We start from the raw sequence: 14,212 nt of genomic DNA, 5'->3' as shown, positions 1-14,212 counted from the left end.
TTACTCTAAAATTGTAGCTTTCTCAGAAATTGTTCTCAACCTACTCAATATTAATGGACAGAGAATAGAAATAAGAGACTTTACCACTAGGTGGTGATAAACATTGCCACTCAAAAACAAAGTGCAGCATTCCAGTGTTATCTAAGGCACTGAGCCTGAAATGATAGAATTTGTATTGTCTAGAGCAGTGGTTCTTAAACTTCAGTGTCTATAAGAGTCACCTCAGGTGTTTGTTTGAAATGCACTGATTCTATAGGTTTGAGGTGAGTTTCTCAACAAGCTCCCTAAGTGATTCTAATATGGTAGTCATTGGCATTGACTTTGTGGTTCACTGACCTAAAGAGATTCTATGTGTTGGACCTTAGGTTGGACTGTTGTAAAAGTAAGACACTGAGAAGTTTCCAAGTCGTTTACCTTGAGCATTCTTTAATAGAATTAAGCATCTGCTTTCCCTCAATTTAATATCAGCAAGTATTAATTACAATAAGAAATTGAAAAACACAAGCAGTCTTACAAATAGCAAAATGTCAGGCCAACTTTTTCGTGTTGACAAATGTTTTTTTTTTTTTGCGGTACGCGGGCCTCTCACTGCTGCGGCCTCTCCCGTTGCGGAGCACAGGCTCCGGACACGCAGGCTCAGCGGCTATGGCTCACGGGCCCAGCCGCTCCGCGGCATGCGGGATCCTCCCAGACCGGGGCACGAACCCGTGTCCCCTGCATCGGCAGGCGGGCTCTCAACCACTGCACCACCAGGGAAGCCCGACAAATGTTTTTTGATGTTTATAAAGGATGGTAATTATTTGCTTTATGCCATTCAAAGCTCCTACCTAATTTTATTTTTTATTTACATTTATTTTGAAGTGAATTATGTTAATAAGTTTTCAGATTTTGTCTCTAAAGAAGTGCATAGGTACATGTCATTCTTTTTAAATGACAAAAGAGCATGAAGGTGATATAATTATCATCAGTGTCTAAAAAACTGAAATGGAATATTCAGAAATCTTGTATGTGTAAGTGAGTATTCTTGCAGTCCTAAAGTGAATTTTCTTATAAAATGAATGCTTTTTTGGTGCACCCCAAAATTGTGTTGATTTGTAAGTGCAGTTTACCTGTCAGTACTTGTTATGAATGAGTAAAACTAAAAATCAGTAAAGGCAAAAACAAATGAAATGTTTATATAGCCTTTTCACCCAGCAGTACAGCCACACGCAAGTTTTATTTCTTCTGTATGTGGATGGTAAGCTCTATTAAAAATCGTGGCAGTTAATTTTTACATACGATTTCAGTAAAGAGAGAAAACATAAAGGTCATCCTTATTAGATAAGAAGTTCCATTTTAATATCTGAATTCTAATAAATGGATTGCATTATTTCCTTTTCTAGAAACAGTAACTCAAGAACAATGGATCCTGGGAACCAAAGGTATGGTATTGCTAGGGGGTCAAACAGAAATATTTAGTTAAAATATGAAATTGCAGTTCATTCATTACAATGAACATGCTTTATTTAATTAGAAGAGACTTGTCCTCAGGAGAATATGCAGTTCCCACTAAAGTTTGAGAAAGTTACCAGGCCCTGTGAAAATCCATTTGAGTGGTTATCACAGGAAAGGGAGTCCAATGACTGTCGTATATGAATTGCAGCCAGTATCTAGACGTCCAGGTCCATGTGAGCTAGCTGACCAAGAATACAACTACTGTGGCACCCTAGAGACTGCCTTTCTGACCACACTGCTGCAGAAGTGGTAGAAGGAAGGCCTCAGGAGACTGTTTAAGCAAAGTTATTTGTATTGGAGATACAAAAATCAGGAATGTGTGAAAAGGCAAGTACTGTTTTCCACAAACATTGGGAAAATATTGAGCACAGTAGGATAATCAAAGTGCTTACTCACAGATACTCCTATGAATATACATTCTGAGTTGTCCTACCTTTCCATTTCTGATTTTGTAGGTAAATGGTGGTACTACTAATTTTCTTGCTCATATATTATCATTTTCCAATGTCAGTAATACACAGGTCACAGCATTCATTAGCACAGAGTTCTTAGGGATTTTGTTTCTTCTGTTATTTTTGTGGGGATTTTTAACTCTAAAAGAAGAGATTTAAAGTCATCTAATTAAAGTTATCTACTGTTTTACTGGAAGATCTGATATATAAAAGTACATAATTTTCCTTTCATCATCGACAAATCTGTCTGTTGTATTGGTTTTGGGCCCTAGAGGTTAGTTTTTGCATTCTTTTATTATTGATCCATTAGCACAAATAACTTTCTTCCTCTTCCCCATTAGTACATTAGTAACTTAAGAAATTTAAGTGTCCGTCTGACATTGGGGGAAGGTACAGAAAGGCTCACAGTTTGTTACTTGTAGGACTGACTTTAGGAAGAGTCTGTAGTAGTTGATGAGAGCGCTGGGACGGACTGACCTGCTTCAGCAGTGTCAAAAGTGGACCAACAATGGCAAAGAAAAAGTACACTTGGAGAGAGCACCCACCTTTTCTTTACCATCACAAACTCCTGTGTGGGTTCATCTCCCATTACTACCATCTTGGCTTAATCCCTTCATCAGAAACTCCTAGCAGGGCTCATTTTCTACCACTTTTACATAAATCTGGGAACTGTAAGCACTGTAAGGTAGTCCCATCTTTCACCAGCCCAGTCTTATTTCACTGCAATAACTCAAAGAAAGTATTTCATAAAAAAGAATGGAAGTAGATCTTACATCATCCTGCAAGATTAGCAGTGTGCCTGCAATACCCAGCTTCTCTTTAATAGCTTTCAGTTACTTGTAATGTAGGAATGTATCACGTCTTCCAGGTCTTGTTAATATTGTTATTCTTCAGTTCTCCTAAGAGCATATTTCACACATGGTATCAACATTGCCTTTTTGGACCTGTTTTCTCATCTAGAAAATAGAAGATAATAAAGGCTGTGTAAACAAAGACTTGCAACCCCCTTCTCCCAGCTTTGTGTAAAAATACCCATGAAAACATTTAAGTAAAAAAAAAAAAATTGGTATCATTCATAGAAACTTAGGTAATAATAGTAGATACTAGAAAAAATTTTTACTAAATAAAGCAGTTAGGTGTGGATTTTTTTTTAAATGGCCGACTCAAATTCCACATGGAAACAACTTGTCATGTAAAACAAGATGATACCTTAGCTTCCCCCCTTTTAACACAATTAACGTATGTATCAGAAGGCTGGACTAATAATTTGAGACAGCTATTGAGAGTCCCATCAGAAAAGGCTTTCATTCTGCATTTCTTAACTAGTGACACTGAAGCTGCACTATCTTGGAGTTGTGGTTCCAAGAGAACCACAACTGGCATTCACCTTGGGGTGGGGTGGGTCATAACAGAGATTCCACCTATGACCACAAGAGAAATGCTGAATGACAAAGGCATCATTAGCAACCCAAAAAGATCTTAGCTTCTGCTCATCGGCAGATTTAGAATACTTACAGCAGGATTGTTTTTAAGTATTCTTTCCAGCCTCTGCCCTAAGAACTTTGGTCTTATTGCCAGGAAATCCCTTACCCTCTTCCACCCTAAGGCTAGATCTGATGGATGTCCTCGGATTTCCTGGAGGAATGAAATGTTTCTGACATTTCTGACCATGTGCTTGATATTATATCAGCACTTGAGTGGACTGTAAAAGAGCTGAAAGCAATCCTCAGAGTGCCAATTCCGAAATCAGCCTAGCTAAATCTGTCCTCGTTGAGAAATGGGCAAGAGATTTGACCTACTGGCACTTCACAAAAGAAGGCCAAGAAGCGATTGCAATTTCTTTCTTTTTTCTTTTTTTTTTTCTTTTTTTTCTTTTGGCAGAGGAAGAGAGGATTGGGTAAATTCCTTAGCTTTTATAAAGAAACATTAAAACATGTTTTTTACTTTGACTGTTAATGTAAGTTGAAGAACCTTTTTAAAATCTGTTAAATGCTCAATAATATTAGTCATCAAGGAAATGCACATTAAAACTACAGTAAGATACCCTTACACTGGTAAAAACAGCAAAAATTAAGATATCAACAATACCAGGTGTTGGTGAGAGTGTGGAGCAACAGGATCTCTCATAAACTGCTTTGGAAATATTTGACAAATACCTGTTAATGTTAAAATGTGCATCTACACTCAGCTCAGCAGTTCCACTTCTAAGCATGTATCCAAAAGAGATAAGAAAATATGTGTACCAAAAAAACATACAAGCATTACTGGTAATAGCCTCAAAGTGGAAACAACCCCAGTGTCCATCAACAGAATGGATATAGTGAAGTACAGGAAATGAGCTAACTCTTGCTACATGTAACAATTTGGATGAATATCATAACCGTGTTGACAGACCAGCCAACAAAAGAAAATGCTGTATGATTCCCACTTATGAAAGGGTTCAGAAACAAAACCTAGGCAGAATTGAATGGGGAAGAGTCACAAAGGGATGAAGGGGGCTTATGATGTACTGGTAATCTTGTCTTTCCTGACCAGTGTGGTGATAACTTTTTGAATTGTGCTTTCTATAGTTTATGCATTTTTTTGTATTTGTCTTATAATTCATTTAAAGTTTTGGTTTCTTAATGCATTAAGCAGTATCAACATGAGGCTAATGAGACAGACACTCCTGCAGTGTGAGAGAAGAGCAATATCCTAAGGAAGGGCTTTCTGTATGCTTCCAGTTCATTTAAAGCAAGGAAGTATTAGAAAATATCTGCTTCAGCTCCTGCTCTGGTACAACAGGGCATGCCAAGGACAAGGGCATGAGAAGAGTAAGAGAGGAAAGGAAGGAGAGGAGCTAAATTAAAAGTTGTGTCAGAAACAGCAAAGAGTCACAGATTAAAGAAAATCTAACCCATAATGAAGAACGATGAATATCAAACTGCTTTCAGAGCGCTGTGGGCTCTCATGAACCAACAAAGGGAAGACAGAAGGGTTCCCCCAACTTGTTCGTCAACCAGAATTAAAGCTACCTTCATCAGTGTTATCTACTGTGCTTAATAAGCTCTCCTTTAAGAGATTCTGCAACTTAAATAAGTTACAATGAATCAAAAGCACCCTCAGATGAATATAGTGAGAGAAAAGGTGGAGATTTAAAAGGCTGACTATGAAGGTTTATCCTTTGAATAATAGATGTTCCCAAAGAAGACGACAAGACAAATTAAACAATAAATAGCTTTAATAGAAGAAACCTTGATTTTAAAAAGTGCTCAAGTCTGAAGATCCTCTTCTGTACATTAGATGCCAGCTGGAATGGAGCAGTGTCTACAGAATTGTGTAGTTCAGGATTTCTCTACTCGTGCAGATGTGAAGGTAACAGAAAAGGATTCTGTGATGTGCAGCGTACTACTCATTTTCCCTTTACAGAAAAAAACTACTTGAATATAATCAGTACACTACCAGAATGAATCAAAATTCAGAGTAGAAGAATGAGGAAAGAAAGACCAGTCGGTGAGTATTGAAATCAGTGCAACTCTTAGAGTAATACAGATAATTATTGTAAATGTAATGCTTAAAGCAAGAGATTTATTAAATTATCTCAGAATCTTTAAGTGAGGTTTATTACCTCAGATTAAGTTAATGAAGGCTAAGAAGGGATGGCAATTTCTTCTTGGGGGGATGAAGTGAAAAGTAAAATTCTTATCTTTTGTAAAGAAAAATTAAAACTCTGTTTTTTACTTGGAAAGTTAAGTGTAAGTTTAACAATCTTGTGAAATCTGTCAAGGTAGATAACAATAAAATTAATAACAGAATGTCTCCTGTCCAAATCCTTGAAAAAGACATAAGTGAAACTGTATATGAAAGTCAAAAGAAAAAGGGAAAGCACTTAAGATTAAAACTGTTTAGCTTGTTTAAATTCTAAAAACAAAATGAAATAATTAGCCTCTTCCAAGAGACTTACCTTTAAATCAAATTCTGTCACACACACTTAACACAAAAAGTATCTCAGTGCAATTTATGGGAGAAAGTATAAGGCTATATAACAGTAGCACATTCACTAATAAAATTAGGATCAGTAGTGAAGACAACAAACCTTAACGTTTATATGCAGGATAATATAGGATTAAAATTTAGAAGTACAAAGGCCTTTAAAATGGTGTAGAGATTTGTGCTGAAGGCTTTAGCGCAATGGTCTGTGAATTGTAACATGAATCAAATAGAAGGGAGAAATTACCCTTAAAAAGTGAGGCAGAGAAAAAAGCAAAATTAATATGTATGGAAAAGAGAATCTAACTTTTTCTCAAATAGTTTACAATTCGATCAGATAGTGATATTGAATGACAAAGGCAGCAGGATTAAAAACAAAACAGGAAGAAATCCTCAAACTTGTTCTTTTCAGCCTCTTTGTCCTAAAGACAAACTGCAAGGAAATCACTTACCCTTTTCTACCCTAAGCCTAGATCCTTTAAACTAACTTGAATTTCCTGGAGGAATGAAATGGGTCTGCATTTGGTGCCCACATGCTGGACTTTACATCAGCATGAGTGGAGTGTAAAAGCTGAAAGCAATCCTTAGAGCCTGAAAATTCCCCTGAAGTGCATGTTAAAGAGCAGACGTTATACAGGTCTTGTTCTTTGACCACAAGATAATAAACCCAGAAAATGATAAAAGCACAATTACCTGGAAAATAATTTTAAAAAGCTATTCTAAGCAGCTTTTTTTTGTCAAGAAAAAGGCAGTAAAATGCAGTGAAAACAAAATGGCAAAAATAGAGATGATGTGTTTAAAGCAATGCTGAAAAACGATAGCCATTGCATAGAGAGAATGAATGAATGAAACATGCAGCACTAGAAACAAAAGTAACATAAAGATAGGATTAACCTTACCCTGATACCAAAACTTAAAGACAGTTTAATATCAAAGCTGTAGATTCTGAGTTTGCCCAGGAATATGGATGCAAACCTAAAAATTTTAGAAAGTACAAATAATATGTCCAAAGAACAAGTCACCATTGCCAAGTAGGGTTTATCCTTTGATGAAAAAGCAGCTCACATTAAGAAAAAACTTACTATAATACATATTTCAACAGGGCCATAATGAGATCTGTTTGACCAATTGGCTGCTTGTCCATTCTTGTGATCATACAAATGCCATAGACTTTAGAGAATGCATGGTTTACTTGAAACTGTCACTGGCTGAAGGTATGGGATTAGCCTGAATTATTTAAATAAATCTGTGCCTAACCCTCATCCCTAACTACATGATTCCTGTATAATGGGGTGGCACAGAATGGATATTGGTGAAGCAATGAAAATGTCTAAGACTGTTTCTTAGAAAAACAGCTAAATTTATTGAGCCCTTACTGTTTTCCAGGTTAATTGTTTTACACACATCTCAAAACCTGTTACGTAGGTACTATTATTCCTGTTTTACAGAAAGGAAGCTAAAGTACATTCAAAGAGATGAAGTAACTTGCCCAAGAACACAGAGCCAGCAAGTGGGGAAGCTGGGCTTCATATACAAACAGTCATAATTGAAACCCATGCTCTTAACCTCTACACTTAAGTATCAATGGCTATAACAAAGAATTCAGAAACTACCACACACACAAATTGAATATTATGCAGCAACAGCAAATCCTTCCAAAACTATGGGAGAGCATGGGAATAATGCTTACTATTTAGTGAAAGCAGCAGGAAACAAAATTATATATATAGTGCGGTTTAAAATTTTTTTTAGCTAGAATGAGTTTGAAAAGAACCCAACATGTGTATGTTTGCTTTTCACTATTGCCCACCTTTTTTTAATCTAAAACGTATACTGTACTGTATCCCCTATAAGATCATAAGCTTTTGTAAGCAAATCTCTATCTTTGTAACATCAAACCCAGCTATCCTCTTTAGACATAATGGGCACAAAATTTTTATCCAGCTGGAATACAACATAAAGGATTCCTATGTATGTCTCCTACTACAGAGATTCTGTAAACAAGTCCCTATTCTCTATAAATATTCTAATAAATTGTTCAGATGCCTCTTTACAAACTGGAGCCCTACTTATTAGGCTCATTTTAAAAGGTTCTGCTAATTTTAATTTCAATTTTATGTTTTTGTTGTTTTTTACAATCCTATTAAAGACTAAATCATAGTCTACGTACAAATCTCAGTGGTATTGAAAAATAATAGCATATATTGAACTCTACATCACTACTGTTCTAAGCACTGTAAACATTTTCACATTTAAATATCATAACAATTCTATAAAATTAATACTGTGAGGCATAGGGAGGTTAAATGACTTCTGCCAGCACACAGCAAGTAAATAATGGAGCTGGGATTCACACTCAGGAAGTACAACTCCGTGATCTCATTTAAGTTTACATACTACTTAATTCAACCACTGTTCTTTGTTTAAGAACGAAGTATAAAATTGTTATCATATAAATAGAGCATGTAATAGAGAATTTTATTCCATTGAATGACCCCTTGAGAGAGTGGGGTGGAAAAAAAAGAGAAAAGCCTAACAGACATGAAGAAAGCAAGAGAGTAAAGGATTAGAGATAGTAGGATAAAGAGAATGACTCAGTGGTTTGGGGGTCAAAGACTTTGTTCCTTTTTCACCTTGGTTGTATAAGTTTATCTTAAAATATATTGAGTAATATATACTGATGAGTGTCAAGGGACACAGTGGTGAGAAGAAAGTTTCCTTGCACTTATGTAGCTCAGTCTAATTATGATGTATTTTGAAAAAGTGATGTAACGTGGGGTCAGCTGCCATTTGGGAAAGGCAGGCTGGTTCCTTCCAAACCTACCACTTTCAAAGGATTTGCCAGAACAACAGAATTCGCCTTTTCTCTCCCCCTTAATTTGTCCACGCTTATTTCTGTTTTTTTGTTTGTTTTACTGGATCAGTTTGTTTAGTTTTGGAGGTTAAAATTACAGTGTAGTGCACAAATCATAAATGTAAGATTCAATAAATTTTGACAAATGCATACATTCTTATAACCCACTGTTAGAGTCTGTTTCCATGGGTCCCCTACAAGTTTCCATTTCTTGCAAGCAGAGATACAGTCTCTTTTCAGGAATGTTTATATAGTGAACAAGCTTGGAAGACAGTGTCTCCTAGAGCAGAAGGCAGGTTTGTTTACTGTCTGGTATAGTAAAGATAATGTCTCCTTCCAGGGCAAGGGACAGGCAGACTTATTGCCCTTTATAAAAGATTTAGGTTCCCTAAGCTTGAGGTTCCTCAGTTCTGTCAGAAACGTAACTATGTGTACAGCATCCATCTGGGCCCCTCATTGTCACCCCCTGTAAGGCTTAGGAGGCAAGAGGAACGAGTGCAGACGTGGAGCTCAGACTGCTTATTGTGCTGGGGATAATTAAGTCCTTTGCCTGTAACCCAGGATCTTTGTGTTTTTGCCAGTATCTGTGAGTCTGTGGCAGGTTAACTTGTTATCTTGCAAACAGGGTAAAATCTCAGACCCTTCAGTGTTCTTAACAACCACACTCCTCCAAAATACAGGTCGTTTCCATTGGAGCAGCATGTTCCCACATGCCACTTTCCAATCAGTCTCACAGGAGATGATCCTCTTTCTGATTGTTACCACAATAGATAGTTTTGCCTTTTCTGGAGCACCACGTTCATGGAATCATAATATATCTGCTTTTGTGTTTATCTGCTTCACTCAGCATAACATCTGTGAGATTCATCCATGCTTTTGTGTATATCAGTGATTCATTCCTTTTCATGGCCGAGTAGCTTTCCATTATAATAAGACTAGCCCTCAATTTATCCATTCTCCTGTCAATGGGTATTTGGGTTGTTTTCAGTTTGGAGAATAAATTTGTTGTAAACATTCACATATTTAGGAACATTTTCTTGTGTACAGGACATTAAGAATAAGTCATTGTAGAGACTCTGAATTCTATTATCTTCTTCTGAAGAGTGTTTGTTTTTGTTATAACAGGCACTGAATTTGTCTAGGCTCAAATTTCCAGCTCTTTTGCAGTGGACAGCAGCTGATGTTTCTGTCACAGCTTTCAGCCTTCCAGCTGTTGTTTCCCACCAGGCACGTTATGGTCTCCCCTGCACAAGCATAGCCAAAGGAGTTAGCCAAAAATTTGGGTGAGGTTTATCACGGATTTTGAGACTCTCTGTTTTGTAGCTGTTTCCTTTCTTGGGTGTCTTCCCTCACTTCAGAGTTGCTTGGTCATCCTTAAACTCTGCCCATTGATGCTTCAAGCCAGTAAGACTGCCCTTTTCTGAGTACTAGCATCCCTGCACTCAGGAGGACATGAGAGTACCCTCAGGCAAAAAGCTTTATAAACAAATCTATGGGGCTTCCCTGGTGGCGCAGTGGTTGAGAGTCCGCCTGCCAATGCAGGGGACACAGGTTCGTGCCCCGGTCCAGGAAGATCCCACATGCCGCAGAGCAGCTGGGCCCGTGAGCCATGGCCACTGGGCCTGCGTGTCCGGAGCCTGTGCTCCGCAACGGGAGAGGCCACAACAGTGAGAGGCCCACGTACCGCAAAAAACAAAACAAAACAAATCTATGGTTTCCTCCCTTCAAAATGTTTACTCCCCTCAGTTTCTGCCTGCTTTTGGTCATTCTCCAGTGCCTTCAAATAGTTGTTTTTTTAATGTGTTGCCCAGAGTTTATAATTATTACAGGACACTTAGTCTGATAAGAGCTTCCCTACCATTTTCTAGGAGAACTCTGCCTAGTCTATCTTTATCCCTCTATTTCAAAACTTCTGTGTCATTTTACTTTGGATTGTGTCTCTTATAAGCAACATGTAGCTGGATTTTTTTTTTAGGGAATCTGATTCTGTTTGCTATGCAGTATTCTGTTTAATCCAATTACATTTATTGTGATTAATGACATTTGGACTTGATTTTTACCATTTTGCATTCTGTTTACCACTATTTCCATAAGCATCTTTAGTTCTGGTCTTCTGCTAGATTGAGAAGATTTTCCTCTATTTCCCTACCCCTTTATGTTTTCCTTTTTTCGAAGTTATATTTCTCTACCTTAGTGGCCACCTTAAGTTTTCTACATATACATCTATAAAATTTTAATCAAAGTTTAAAGTTATTCAGTATTTCTATCTTTTTTTCCAAACAGGAAACATTAGTTCATTTTATTTACCCATTAGCAGATTTTTGTCTTCACTTTTGTTGTCTAAGAACTTAGCATCAACTTTCTTATCCTAAATTTAAAAATATATATATTCAAATATGCCAAAGTATTTTGTGCTCACCATTTTTTTGGTAACAACTTTATTGAGCTGTAATTCACATACTATAAAGTCACCATTGTTTCGTGCCTCTAACTTCTTTCCCTTGGATTCACTTTTCCTGCAACCTTTAGTGGTTATTCCATGAGATGTGTTAAGGGGTTTGGTTTTGTTTTTGTCTGCAAATGTCTTTATTTTTGCTTTTACTCTTTGGATAATAGCTTTTGGTTGAGTGTAGAATTATTTTTTTTCCTCTTTACTAACTACTTTTAAGATTTTTCTCTATATTTTCCCAGTTTTATTGAGAAAAAATTGGCATACATCGCCGTGTAAGTTTAATATGTCCTGCATGATGGTTTGATTTGCTTTATTTTTGATATCCTGAAATTTACCATGATGTGTCTAGGTATGAATTTATATTTATCCTGCTTGGTACAGAGTGTACCTTTAATCTAAGGGGTTATTCTTCAGTTTTGGAAATTGAATCTCTTCAAATATCGCTTCTTTGTAATTTCTCTATTTCCTTCTTTTGGAAGTTCCACTAGATAGTTAGAGTCTCTCAATCTGTGTCACTAATTTTCTCATTCTTATTTTTAAAAATCTCTTTCTGTTGCATTTTGGAGTAATTTTTCTGTAATGCCTTCTATTATAGTAATTATTTCTGATAGTATACAGTCTAGAATGACCATTAAGTTTTTTATTTCAATAGGTATGTTTTTCTAATTTTTTTACTCTTTCTACCTATTATTGAACATGTCTGATTTTGTTTCATAATGTTCTTATTCTTTTTTTAAAAATGTATTTATTGGGACTTCCCTGGTGATCCAGTGGGTAAGACTCTGCACTCCCAATGCAGGGGGCCTGGGTTCGATACCTGGTCGGGGAACTAGATCCCACACGCATGCCGCAACTAAGCATTCACGTGCCACAATGGACATCCTGCGTGCTGCAACTAAGATCCGGCACAGCCAAAATAAATAATTTTTTTTAATGTATATATTGCTTCATCTCTTTGAGGATATGAAACTTTTTTTTCTTGTCCTCTTATTTCAGTTTAATCTGGAGCAAATCATTGTTCTAATTATTGATTATGTGACAGTGCTTCTTAATGGTAGATTTCTTCATATGGTTTGGAACTTTGATTTTTGTGTTCATTTTGAGTGGGAAAGGGTGGTTTTGTTACCCACATCTCCCTATCTAAGGATTTTGTACTTGTCCAACAAGCTCCGAGGTTCTCAAATCTCAAACCAGATCTTACACTGACAATTTGAGATTTCTCCCCTGTTTTCATTAGTTACTACCAGCATAACCTCAAAATCTCAGTTGTACACAGCAATAAGCATTTCTTTTGCTCACAAGTCTGTGGGGTAGCTCTCATTCAAACTGCAGGTCTGTGGTCAGCTGGGGCAGTTCCAGGTGTGTTCATTGTTGAGCCCAGGCTGAGGGAGAAGCAGCCCTCTAGGGGAAGCTCATCTCATGATAAAGGCAAGAGCACAACAGGGCAAGACCCATTGTGCAAGCATTTCAAGCCCCTGCTTATATAACATCTACAAATATCTCATTGGCCAAAGCAAGTTCCATAGTTGAGCCCAAAATCAAGGAGCTGGTAAGCATACTCTGCCTTTCGTGGGAGGAAGTTCAAAGTTACAAGGCAGTTTATATCTGCTGCACAGCAAAACAGACTCACCCTTATCCCAAGATCCCCAACAGCTTCATCCAATCATGGCCTCAGGATCAAAATCCAAAATCTTATGATATACATCAGATTTGAATGTGATTCTCCTTGATCTGGAAAACTATGAACTAAAGTGTGTGTGAGTGTGTGTAATCTTCCTCCCACCCCCCGCCCTTACCCAACATGGAATGATGGAACAACGGTATGTTAGCTGTATTTAACACTCCTAATCAAAAATGGGAAGATCAGAAGGCATTAGCATTCACTTCTTCTGAAATACCCTAGGGACAATGTTGCCAGGTCCCCCTACTCTGAGAGTAAGGAATTTTCCTTGGTTAGACTGTAATTCTGCTCCCTGGCAGTCCAGTCTGTTGTTCTCCACTGCTCTTGGTTTCACCCTCCCGGAAAGACTAGATTTCTGCCATCCTCCTTGGTCACTTCCAGAGAGCACATTGGAGAATATGCCCCTTTTCATGCTAAGAAGGTTTCTCAGCCACTTCCTGCCTGTAAAGTGTTGTTGGCTCAAAGGTCTTTTTATATCTCAGTCTCATCCCCTTTTAGTCCTAGCTGGTAGTTTGTTTGCCAATACAGCTCTCTCAAAAACATGGATTTTCCATGTATTTGATTTCAGTAAACTCTATTTGACAAAACCATACCCACAATTCTTTTGGGGACATGCCTCTCATACTATATTATAAGGAACTTCCACCCATTAGGCTTCTGAGGGACCCTACCCTTAAGCTTTCTAGAAACCCCTCTGTCCAGCTGAGAGAAGCTTCCAGGCATCACCTTCTTTCAGACGTCTTAGTAAAGGAAGTTATAGCTATGCCCTTAATTACATTTCCCCCCAAGCTAAATCAGACTCTTAGTGGCTGGAAATAAAGAGTTTTATTTTCCAAATAAGCAAGTTCTGTGCTGTTTAAATCCCTCTAAATTCTTCTTGCAAGCTGGCAGGTTTTTTTTTCTGAATTTATCTCTCATAGCCCCTTATAGAATGGAAATAAAAGTAACTTGCTCATGCTTTCAACATAAGCCTAGAAACCATTCTACTATTTTCATGTTACTACAGGCAGCAGTTTTACCAAATACAGGTTGACATTTTTCCAGCTTCTGTAATGGTTTCCTTGCTATCTGCCACCTGTTCCCTAGCTAATACCATGTATTTAGGTTCTTGTTACAGTAGCATCCCAGGATTAGATTTTCCCTATCAGCTAGCTATTGCTGCATAACAAACAACCACAAAATCTCAGTGACACATAACAATAAGCTTTTAATTCTCTCGTGGGTCTGCAGGTCAGCTAGAGCAGCTTCAGGTAGCAATGACTGAAACAGCTCTGTACCACGTCACAGGTCTGTGAGCAAGTAGAGCGGTT

The 14,212-nt window shown here is 37.4% G+C and overlaps 1 protein-coding gene across 4 annotated transcripts in view; it reads left to right on the top strand.

Moving 5' to 3' along the window:
• Positions 1–5,740, top strand: part of RBM45 (RNA binding motif protein 45) — a 28,091-nt gene extending 22,351 nt beyond the window's left edge. For 3 of the 4 annotated variants that reach the window (XR_004350711.1, XR_004350710.1, XM_032637367.1), the window contains 2 exons: positions 1,383–1,421; positions 5,355–5,740. The gene's annotated coding sequence lies outside the window, so the exon portion shown is untranslated. Of the gene's footprint in view, positions 1–1,382; positions 1,422–1,642 lie in introns of all 4 variants that reach the window. The other variant, XM_032637366.1, reaches the window with a different exon arrangement.
• Positions 5,741–14,212: the final 8,472 nt, after the last annotated feature.

The sequence above is a fragment of the Phocoena sinus genome, chromosome 7, assembly GCF_008692025.1.
Source record: "Phocoena sinus isolate mPhoSin1 chromosome 7, mPhoSin1.pri, whole genome shotgun sequence".
In the NCBI taxonomy this organism is placed as follows: domain Eukaryota; kingdom Metazoa; phylum Chordata; class Mammalia; order Artiodactyla; family Phocoenidae; genus Phocoena; species Phocoena sinus.
The sequence above is the reverse complement of the archived record's forward strand: the minus strand, read 5'-3'. Positions and strand labels throughout refer to the sequence as shown.